The following is a 10,678-nucleotide window of genomic DNA, read 5'->3' on the forward strand; positions in this document are numbered from 1 at the left end:
TGTGTTAAACAGTGACAGGTGAGCGGTGTGCGCTCAGCATGCTGGGAGTTCTGGGGTCGTGACCTCAGCTGACCTCTGACTGTTTCACACCTCTCAGCTGTTCAGACTCTGAAGCCCTGAACGTCGTCTGTCAGGCTGAGCACAGACCTCCTCCCCCTCCTTCTCCTTCTCCTCCTCCTTCTCCTCCTCCTCCTCCTTCTCCTCCTTCTCCTCCTCCTCCTCCTTCTCCTCCTCCTTCTCCTCCTCCTCTTATGCTGTATTATTTATTGACGCTTAAAATTCTCAAAGTCAAAGTCAACTTTATTGTCAATGCTGCATGTGTACAGGACATACAGAGCATCGAAATTACGTTTCTTCTCCCAAACAGCATGGACACGAGTATAGTAAAAGATGTAAAAAATATATATATAAAAATATATATAGAATAGAAATATACAAATCTAAAAATATATACAAGCAAAAGACATCTGTGAGGCAATATGGCACAGTGTAAACGGAGTTATTACTATAAATATAAGTATGGTAATATGGCAGTATGGACAGGATTTACAGTTATTTACAGTATACATGTACAATCAGCAGTGTCCAGAGTTTGTGGGGGCAGCGGGCAGAGAAGGAAGGGGGGGCAGTGCTGGGAGGGAGTTCAGCATCCTGATGGCCTGGTGCTTCCTGGTGCATGAAGCTGTCTCTCAGTCTACTGGTTCTTGCCCAGAGGCTCCTCATTCTCCTCCCGGAGGGCAGGAGGCTGAAAAGTTGGTGGTTGGAGTGGGTGGGGTCGTCCGCAATGCTGAGAGCTTTGCGGGCCAGGCGTGTGCTGTAAATGTCCTGGAGGGAGGGGAGGGGGGCACCGATGATCCTGTCAGCTGCTCTGCGCTGCAGGGTCTTCCAGCAGGATGCAGTGCAGCTGCCGTACCACGCGGTGATGCAGCTGGTCAGGATGCTCTCGGTGGTTCCACGGTAGAAAGTCTGCAGGATGGGGACTGGAGCTCTGGCTCTTCTTAGTTTGCGGAGGAAATAGAGGCGCTGCTGAGCTTTCCTGGCCAGTGATGTGGTGTTGCTGCTCCAGGAGAGGTCCTCAGTGATGAGCACACCCAGGAACCTGGTGCTGCTCACTCTCTCCACTGCAGCACCGCTGATGGTTAGTGGGTGGTGCTGGGTTGAGGCTCTCCGGAAGTCGACAACAATCTCTTTCGTCTTCTCCACGTTCAGAGAGAGATTGTTGTCTCTGCATCACTTGGACAGTCGGCTTACCTCGTCCCTGTAGTTTGACTCATTGTTGTTGTTGATGAGCCACCACAGTCGTGTCGTCCGCAAACTTAATGAAGAGGTTGGTGTTGTGTGTTGGTGAGCAGTCGTGGGTCAGCAGGGTGAACAGTAAGGGGCTAAACACGCATCTTGGGGAGCCCCTGTGTTTAGCGTGATAGTGCTGGATGCGTTGCTGCCGACCTGGACTGCCTGTGGTCTTCCGGTCAGGAAGTCCAGGATCCAGTTGCGGAGTGAGACGTTTTGTCCTAAACAGTCCAGTTTTTGAATCAGCTGCTGGGGGATGATGGTATTGAAAGCTGACGTACAACTGCAAACTGGTACAGGTCCAGGGAGGGAGGATGGACTAACTGCTCAAAGCACTTCATGATGATGGGGGTCAGTGCCACAGGGTGGTAGTCACTGAAGCAGGATGGAGAGGTCTTCTTTGGAACCGGGATGATGGTGGTGCTCTTGAAGCAGGTGGGGACAACACCTTGCCTCAGGGAGGTTCTGAAGATGTCTGTGAGCTCCTCTGCACAGTCCTTCAGCACATGACCAGGAATGTTGTCAGGTCCTGCAGCTTTGCGAGTGTTGATCCTGGAGAGGGATCTCCTCGTGCTTGCTGGAGACAGGGACAGCACCTGGTCATCTGGAGGGGGTGTTGTCTTCTGTGCAGGGGTGGTGTTGTCAGCTTCAAACCGTCCAAAGAAGTGGTTCAGATCGTTCAGCAGAGTGATGTCACTGTCACAGGTCTGTGGTCGAGGTTTATAGTTCGTGATGGTCTGTAACCCCTGCTACAGGCTCCTTGTGTCTCTGCTGTTGGTGAAGTGGTGGGTTATCCTGATGTTACTGTAGCAGACCAAAACATTTAATCCATCTCTGTTTGAAAGTGACTGTTGGACATTCAAACATCAAAAGTCTTTTCCCTGATTATATTCCAGATCAAAGAAGGGAAACTACACAGAGGAATGTCCCAGCAAGGCACAGGGGCCTACCAGAGGACAAGGTCCCAGCAGAGGACAGGACAGTCCCAGCAGAGGACAAGTTCCCAGCAGAGGACAAGGTCCCAGCAGAGGACAAGCTAATTTCATTTCAGACACCGTTTATAGATCGTGTGTCTCGACCTGTTCTGGATCGTCTTCTGGATGAACTCTTTGTACGTGGCGTTATAAATGATTATGAAATGGACTCCTTCAGAGAAATGAGACCCAGAGCAGATAAAGCACGAGCTGTCATAGAGATGGTGCGACTAAAGGGACGTGCAGCCAGCTCAGTCCTGATCGAGGCTCTCAGAGAGGTCGATCCATTCCTTTCAGCAGAGCTATTCTCAGCTTAATCAAAGCAACAAACTGTGTGATGAATCTCTGAACAAGGCGGCTGTTTTACAGTCGCACGTTTCTTCAGTTTGACCCTTTTCAGTGTTTCAAGTTTAAATGAGGAACACTTTTTTTATTTCAGACTTTTTCTAATTCATTGTGGACGACTGGGTAAACATGAAATGAACATGATGTATTTTTTATGTACACATTAAATAATGTTCTTTGGGATCAGTTTGTCCTCAGGCTATTTAGCATGAAGGCTGCATGGCAGCCCTGTGACACCATACTCATATGAACATTTTTAAAGAACACACTGACAACATATCAGCAACTTAGAAAAAACACCCCGCGCGTCCTCAAAACCCAAAGTGTGTACTTCATTAAATATGAATGACCTTTCACAATATTAGCAACCATCACACTACAACTTGGACTTGAGGATAAGTTGAGGAGGACCTTCAACAGCCAACCACATTTTAAAGGGTATTTAAGTCATCAACACAGAGAGACATAGAGGACGACACTAAACCGGCTGACAATTTGAAGTCGTTCTCATTTCAGGGATAAAGAGTTTGCTAATGAAGGAAAGAGACCAAACCAGGACGAGTCAAGACCCAGTCCAAAGAGGTTTCAGTCCAAGTCAAGACTTACCCACTAACCTATTACCCAGTAAGTAGTGAAAGAAGAAACTAGATGAAGTCACCAAGTCAGTTAAGACAGGAACTCAATAATGGCTGGTAATACTTAGTTTGTTACCCAATAACACCATATTCAGTAATACTACGGAATGTACTTGGAAATACCATAACTCTGATTGTTGTTTAAATACACGGTGAGTTCCAGTTCATAACTTTACATACCACATGCTGCCAATACAAAAGTGTTCTGTGTGGCTTGATGGTGAGTCAGAGGTGTCAGAGTACTATGTTCTTACCTGGTTTACTTTCTATGGAAACTACATGGCGAAATAAAGTACCCAAAGAATGGTTAGTAAGTACTACATGTATTTTATTGTATGTATGTGGTTTCCTGTGAGTTCTTGTATGTTTTTTTTTATGGGTGGTGAATAAAAAAAAAAACTAAAACGACTCTGACTTCATTTTTCTCAGCATAATTGAAGTTATTGAAAAAGTTTTCTTTCCCTTTACCACAGTGACTTTCAACACATTTATGACTTAAAGCATGTTTGTATTGAACACAGACAGACGGTGTGGTCGTGTTCTGAAGGCTGCTGAATGTCCTCACACAGTTTTAGTGTAAATGTGTCACAATCTCTGTTGTTAGCTTCAGTCACCTCTTTGTTGATGCACACTTGTGTGTTTGTCACATGTTGTCATGACTTTACAGACTGTTCTCCTGCCACCTTCAAATGACCACCGTTTTTCTTGCTGCTTCTTCTTTTTGGGCCTTCAGTCTTTCTGCACTTTGGACTCTTGGAGCTCGTCAGTGTCTCCAGCGCGTGAAAACTCCCATCAGAGCGCTGACTGCACACCTTGGTGACAGTGACACTGCTGCTATGGCGCACTACAGCTCAGACGGGGGTTCTGCTCTGACGTATACTGACGTTTCTTGGATTGGATTTGAAGGTAGAGTGAGCTGTCGGTCCAGATGAAACAAGACACACAGCGCCTGTCAGCGTTGCACACGAAGGCAGAAAAGAAGTCTCTTTGAGCTCATCTGGGACTTAAACAGGTGAGAACCCTGACAGGTACCATGACACACCTGATAGAAACTCTGCTGTCAGTGGTTTTATTGGGCTTCCATAATATACTTGAGCATGAGAGCAGTTATTGACTGTGTAGGGAGTGAATATTCATGAATTCATTCACTCATTATTCTGGTGAGATGTGTCGACACTGGTCTGCAACCTGAAAACTTTGTCTTTAAACTTGATCAGCTGTTATGCTCTGACTGTAGAAAACAAAGAGCTGAAAGTGAAGACGTAGGGGTGGAGGGAGGAAGTGTAAGATTGATACAAATTAGCGGAGCAGGATGGGTGATATTCAAAGACAACATGCAAAAAGCTTGAGATCGACTCCTGAAATGAAAATGGGGGCAGAGCAAACCACAACGCAATGCCTCAATAATTGTCATGTTAGCAGGATGAGGAATTGCATCTAAAAATAAACAACATAGCGGACGTACAAGGGCTTCGGTAACAAACGATAAACAAATCCACCACACCTTGATGAATATGATCGCGCCTAGGGCAGGCAAACTGTACTGTTCATTAGACAAGGTCCGTCCATCGGAAGCAATAGGGCCGTTTAGGAGGACGGATAATAATATACAGCCGTGTTCCACAGGCAGCCTCTATACCTGATTTGTCATCATGTTTGGAAACACTCGGAACTGGAACGTAAGTGTTTCTCGGGTTTCCTATAAAACATAAGGATCACGCCTCAAGGAGCCAATAGGCACGGAAGCTGCAAACGGGAGAGCTCAGGTGCGCCTTCCAGGGGGAACTACCGCTAAACACGAAAACGAAGCGCAACGCCGTAAATGTCGGACACGAACAAGCAAAAAAAAAAAGAGGTATTGTTCCCTGTACAAAGACACGGGCAAAGCCATAGCAGATGGAGACGCGGTAGACTCCACCAGAGGATCTGTATAAATCAGTAATGAAATGCACTAGTCTACCAACGCTGGGAAAAAGCCCTTCGATAAGACAGTGGTGTTATATACTAAAAACCAGAGCCAGTGAACTCTAAAGCTGTTCCTGCTGGCCTGAGCCCTCGATGTTTATCAACATCCTAACAAGCGGGCCAACGGCTACTCACAATAGTTGGCGTCCATCAAGACGCGTCTGGAAGCTAGCGGCACTGGAGACAAAAAGGAACTAGAAAAAAAGAGAAGGAGAAGCAGGACTCGCAGGAAGGTAATTGCAGCTTATAGTACAATCACAGTGTTCCTACTATAAACAGGGGCTGGCCAAAAGTCCCGTGGGCATATAATGAAACCTGAAACGGGGTGTGACATGATAACAAAGTACGAGGGAGTAACAGGAACTTGGGGATATTACCAGCACTTTTATTCCACAACGTAGTCTTAAGTTGCGTGTACCTCATACAAAGAAAAAAGAGTTCTTGGAAAGGCAGAAGAGAAGTGGGACATCATGGCTGGCTGCTGTGGAGGTACCCACCCACGAGGCTGGCAAGTTCCAGGAGGAACGTCATAAAACAGGGAGGGTTGAAGACGGTGATTGAATATACTTCCAGTCTGCTTTACGGAGTAGGCGAACGCTGGATAGTGGCACGCTTTCCAGCAAGAAAAGCAAACAGGCGGGTTTAAATGGTACAGATGGAGAAAAGTTCTCTCCGTGGTATCCCTTACTTTAACCAATTGACTTCAACATTAAAAACTGAGGGAATGTGTACAACACGTCGGACCAAAAGTGACGTTTCTGCGTGAGTGTCAGCCACATAGTCTCGTTCTATAAATCCTATACAAAAACTAAAAAAAGCTCGGAGTTCATTAAATCATCCAAGAAGCCATGCCGGACAGCAACGGCAAATAAGCAATCAAAATCAGGAATGAGAACATTAGAACAAATACAATAAGGAAGACCAAAGAAGAGCGCCGTGCAGCTACCTTACACCAATGGAGATAGATTTGAGTACTTAGTGGAAAACCCAACATCGACAGTGTGGGAATCTATAAGATCGCCATATCGTGCTCTAATTGTTACGTGCTAGGTCTAGAGAGGAAATGTTATGTAAGCAGAGCAGAAGGAAAGCTCGCGACTACTGTAACTGAGTTAAGCCCTGTGCGGGATAGAGCAAGTAAAACGTTTAATGTAGCTTGTGAATATACGCCCTCTGACCTTTGCTCGAGGGGGTTGCCGAAGAACAAAATCCCGTGTACGTATGATACTGTCCCAACGAAGACACGGCCAACACAACGCACACGTTAACGATCACACCGGAATAAGAGTCATATCAGGTTGCAAAACAGCCCTAAAAAGACATTTGAACATGGTGGCGCTGTTGCCTGATAAAAGCGCGCTACCTACTCGTAGCTTGAAAATCAGACAGGCAACAGTTTGGCGTGCACATTTAGCTTTTGAAAGAAACACGAACTGTTGTTGAAGAAAACTGCCCAAAGCCTAGGGGTGTGGGTAGATTATATGGAGATCACTTTTTTGGCAATTTACCAACACTATTCTGTGTCAATTTAGCGACCTAATTTCCCCGCATTGCACCTGCACAACACTGCACCACCTGTTACAGATGACCGTTCACCTGATAGCGGGCGGCCGAAAGCGGAGACTGACCGAAACTAAGATGAAGCAAACGCTTTGCCTTTAAAATTTTTAAACCCCGGTCTTTAACCACCTACCCAGCGCTGTAGCATATCATCCAACATTGTTAAAAAATCTGTAATTCAAAGCTCGCCTAAAATCTAAAACTGTCTATAATGTTTGTATAATCACTTAAACTTTTCAATTTAGATCTAAAACAGCATGTTAAGTCATAAAGAGTGTGAAAAACTCTAAAGATTACATGGAATAAACGGTCTAAAATTCTCATATAGTTAAAATCCAGAACTCATAATAATGTTAAACGTATAAATGTTAAGAAAACTCTTGAAACATCGATACAATGATTAAACAACTATCTACATGCTAAAATGTACAATCGTCAATCGAAAAAATCTAAAGTGGTGTAAATATCTAAAACCTAAATGCACGAGTCAAGATGTTTGGTCGGGTGGACAACATATAATAGATTTAAACTAAGTAAACAGTAAGGGTGCAATATGGTAAAGACTAGCCAGAATAAACACACGGCACCGACAAACGAATAACGCAAAACGATGAAAAAAGCCTGCGAGATGACAGGTCCAGGAATGAGTAGTGTACTTAAAACTCTACCCAGCTTGGAAAATCAACAACTAATAGAAGACGCAAAGCACAAATTATGACACAGGGAAAATGACTTGGACATGGATTTATCCGTGATAATAGCTCCTAAAAAACAAACACTTTGGAGAAACTATTTTTCTGAAAGGCGACGACTCCTAGTTTGTTTAAGTTGTCACTTTTATGAAGAGTGTGGGACTTATGACCTGTCCACTTCAGCAAGGCCACAGGGGGCTTTAACCTAGATTAACTTTGTACATTTAGATTTAACATTTAGAATTTAGATTTAACACTGTAGATTTTCATTTAGATTTTTAACATTAGAGTTAGATTTAACATGAGATTCAAAAATTTGAGATTTAGGTAATTTAGGTTAGATTTAAATTTAGCGTTTAGATCTAACATTAGATTTAGATTAACATTCAGTGTAACTTTAACATTTGGATTTAAATATTTAAAAACCCTCTAAGCTGACAAATAGTGGTTGTAAATGTGCAAAAAAGTCTCACTCTCTCCACGAAAAACTCATCAAAAAAATTAAACACCAGTTGTTAAAGATTAGGGAGATCGGAGGAAAGGCATGTGAAGATGAAGCATAGAAATGTGACAAGGGTGTTGCTGTTAATTTTTCAGCGATAAGGCCCGCTTTACAACAGGCCACGACGCCATATTAAACTGAGACCTGTCTGTTGGTCGTTTGTACTATATAGGTTTAGAAAGAGATAAGGCCATGAGGCAGGACGACGGAAGATGGAGGAAAGCGTGAGAAAAGAAGAGGAGGAGAATCATAGGGTAAAGTGATTTCCAGCTCCGACTCTCAAGTCAACGGAAACAGGAAATGTGTAGCGTCCCTGACGTATTGGGGAGTAACAGGCAAATGTAAAGCAACACTTGATATAAAAATCAGTGTTTGTTTGTTGACTATGTTGGCGTCCCAGAAGTGTAATCCCACTACAACATAGTGTTGAACCTCTAATTGATACTCTGTACTCGAGTATTTGTGTCTCATTGACTTTACTTCTGAGTCAAACAGGGCCCAATCATCAGCGCCGTGTCCCCAGCAAGCGGCTGAATAAGCACTGCCTAGTACAGACCAGCAGTAGCCCGCCCCGCCAGACTCGGCGTCTGTCTTTAAGCCCTTTTATTTTCACCAAGCTCTCACCAACCACAAAACGTCAGCTCCCACATGTGTTACTCTTGTCGCGGCGGCTTTCCTTGCGCGGAAGTAGGAATGAAGGACAAAAGAACATCACCGTCATCACCTGGTTACAAGTCAGGGTCAGCAACTTCAACAAGTTAACAGACGTTAGTTATATTTAAAGTTACAATTGTTGCATTTAGAAATAATGTGTGTGCCAGCGTCCATGGGCTATCGAACATATTAAAGAAGAAAGCGCTTGATTCATTTCTTCTCGGTCTCTTTTCAAGCTCAGGCTTTAACAAAACACACCTCAGGTGTTGATGAAATAAGTTAATTGTGTTTCCGGATATGTTGTCTGTTCTCAATCACCGACAGTCCCCCACCGGCCAGGATGAGGCGTCATCCAACAAAACCTCAGTTAAGTGGTGTTAAACGTGTGGAGCGACCTACACATATTTCGCGAGATGACCTTTTGAACACTCTGGAGGATTTGACGCGATGAAGAAGAACTTCAAATGGTATCTGAAGCAGCCTGACGTCCTGGATGGATACCAAACCATCAAAGTGTCCAAGCTGGAGAAGGCAGACAACGGGACACGGGGATCTGATGGTGAACACCTATGAACTCATGGAGCTCTGAAGGTGACAAAGAAGGTTTTAGAGAAGATCAACAAGAACGATCTGGTCCAGAGTCTGTCAGAGACAGCTCAGGACCAGAAGTCAGTCACATCCTTATTTTATATTTTCAGATACAGAGTGACACAATACTTAAAGGAACAGGGTCCTCATGCAGAAGATCAGTGGATCTGTATTTGGACCTCAATGAAAACAAGTCGTGCATCAGAAATGTGTCAATACATTTTCTGACCCGGTCTAAATAATACAGTAACCATTAGCTATTGTGCATAGCAGGAGAATTGTTGTGATGGTCACCTGGGGGTTATTTCCACAGAAATTATTGGTCCCTGGCTTAATGTACAAGACCAAAAATGCAACCTGACACTGTTTTAATGAATAAAAACAAATGCCCAAAGCAGGACACAACACACACAAACACACTATTAAAATTAAATTAAAACAATTGTTTTTCTTGAGTTGAGGGACTTTTTCTGTGGATGTCGGGTAAAACCTTTTGCTGTGGGAATCAAATACAGGTGGACTTGTTTATATTAGTTCTAAAACCTTGAGATCAGGTCTGAAGACTTTATGTAAGAGGTGTGTGTTATTGAGGCCAGTCTTTTGCTCTGCTGTCCCTAGATCTGCGCTCTGAACAGAGGAAGTGTATGTGATATTCATCTATGTGCAACCCTCAACATAATTAAAGGAGAAGCTTTCATTTTTTATTCGATTCTTTCAGCTCAGCTGCTTTAACAAAACAAACCCTCAGGTGTTGATGAAATACAGTGAATGTGTTTCCTGATGATTTTGCGTTCTCAATCAGACAGTCACGTCCGGATGGAGGCGTCGAAACAACACCCAGTTAAGTGGGGTTACCGTGGGACGGAATTTACAGATTAATGTCAGACACAAACGGTAAATGTGTCCCTTTAATAATAATCAAAAATACTATTGAGGTTCAATTTGTGCTTGTTGCAAGGTAACAACCCGCGCTGAAATCTGTGGATATTTTGTATTCCTGTTTTCAGTCCCAAGCTCCTGCCAGCACAGAGACTATGTTTTCTTCTCCTACAGTCAGAGGTATTGTAGTCAAGTATTCTACGTTTAAAACATGTACTGTGAAGCAGACTTTTTAAAAAAAAAAAACCTTATCCTAACACTCAGAGGCGGAGAGGACTACACGGTGTTTCTGAAGCGTCCGTCAGGTTTTCAAAGTGTAAAAAAATCTGTACAAAAATAATTTTACTTTGGATGAAGAGATTATTGACACAACTTTGTTTTGAGTTACTCCGCAATTTGTTTTCAGAGAAAATTGTGAGTGTACCCAAGTCCAGAGCTCTAGAATATATTGATAAGACATATAATGATTTACAAACATGTTGGGTGGCAAAACCAACTGTAATATTATTTTGATCCCATATTTCCCAGGCCGACTTTAAGTGTATCCAATAGAGAATCACAGGGATATGAAGGGGAAATGGGTCCTGTGTCACC

At 43.6% G+C, this 10,678-nt stretch overlaps 1 protein-coding gene across 4 annotated transcripts in view; it reads left to right on the forward strand.

Moving 5' to 3' along the window:
* LOC104939388 (NACHT, LRR and PYD domains-containing protein 12) overlaps positions 1-10,678 on the forward strand; it is a 119,892-nt gene that overhangs the window by 74,918 nt on the left and 34,296 nt on the right. The window lies entirely within an intron of this gene.

The sequence above is a fragment of the Larimichthys crocea genome, chromosome X, assembly GCF_000972845.2.
Source record: "Larimichthys crocea isolate SSNF chromosome X, L_crocea_2.0, whole genome shotgun sequence".
Classification (NCBI taxonomy): domain Eukaryota; kingdom Metazoa; phylum Chordata; class Actinopteri; family Sciaenidae; genus Larimichthys; species Larimichthys crocea.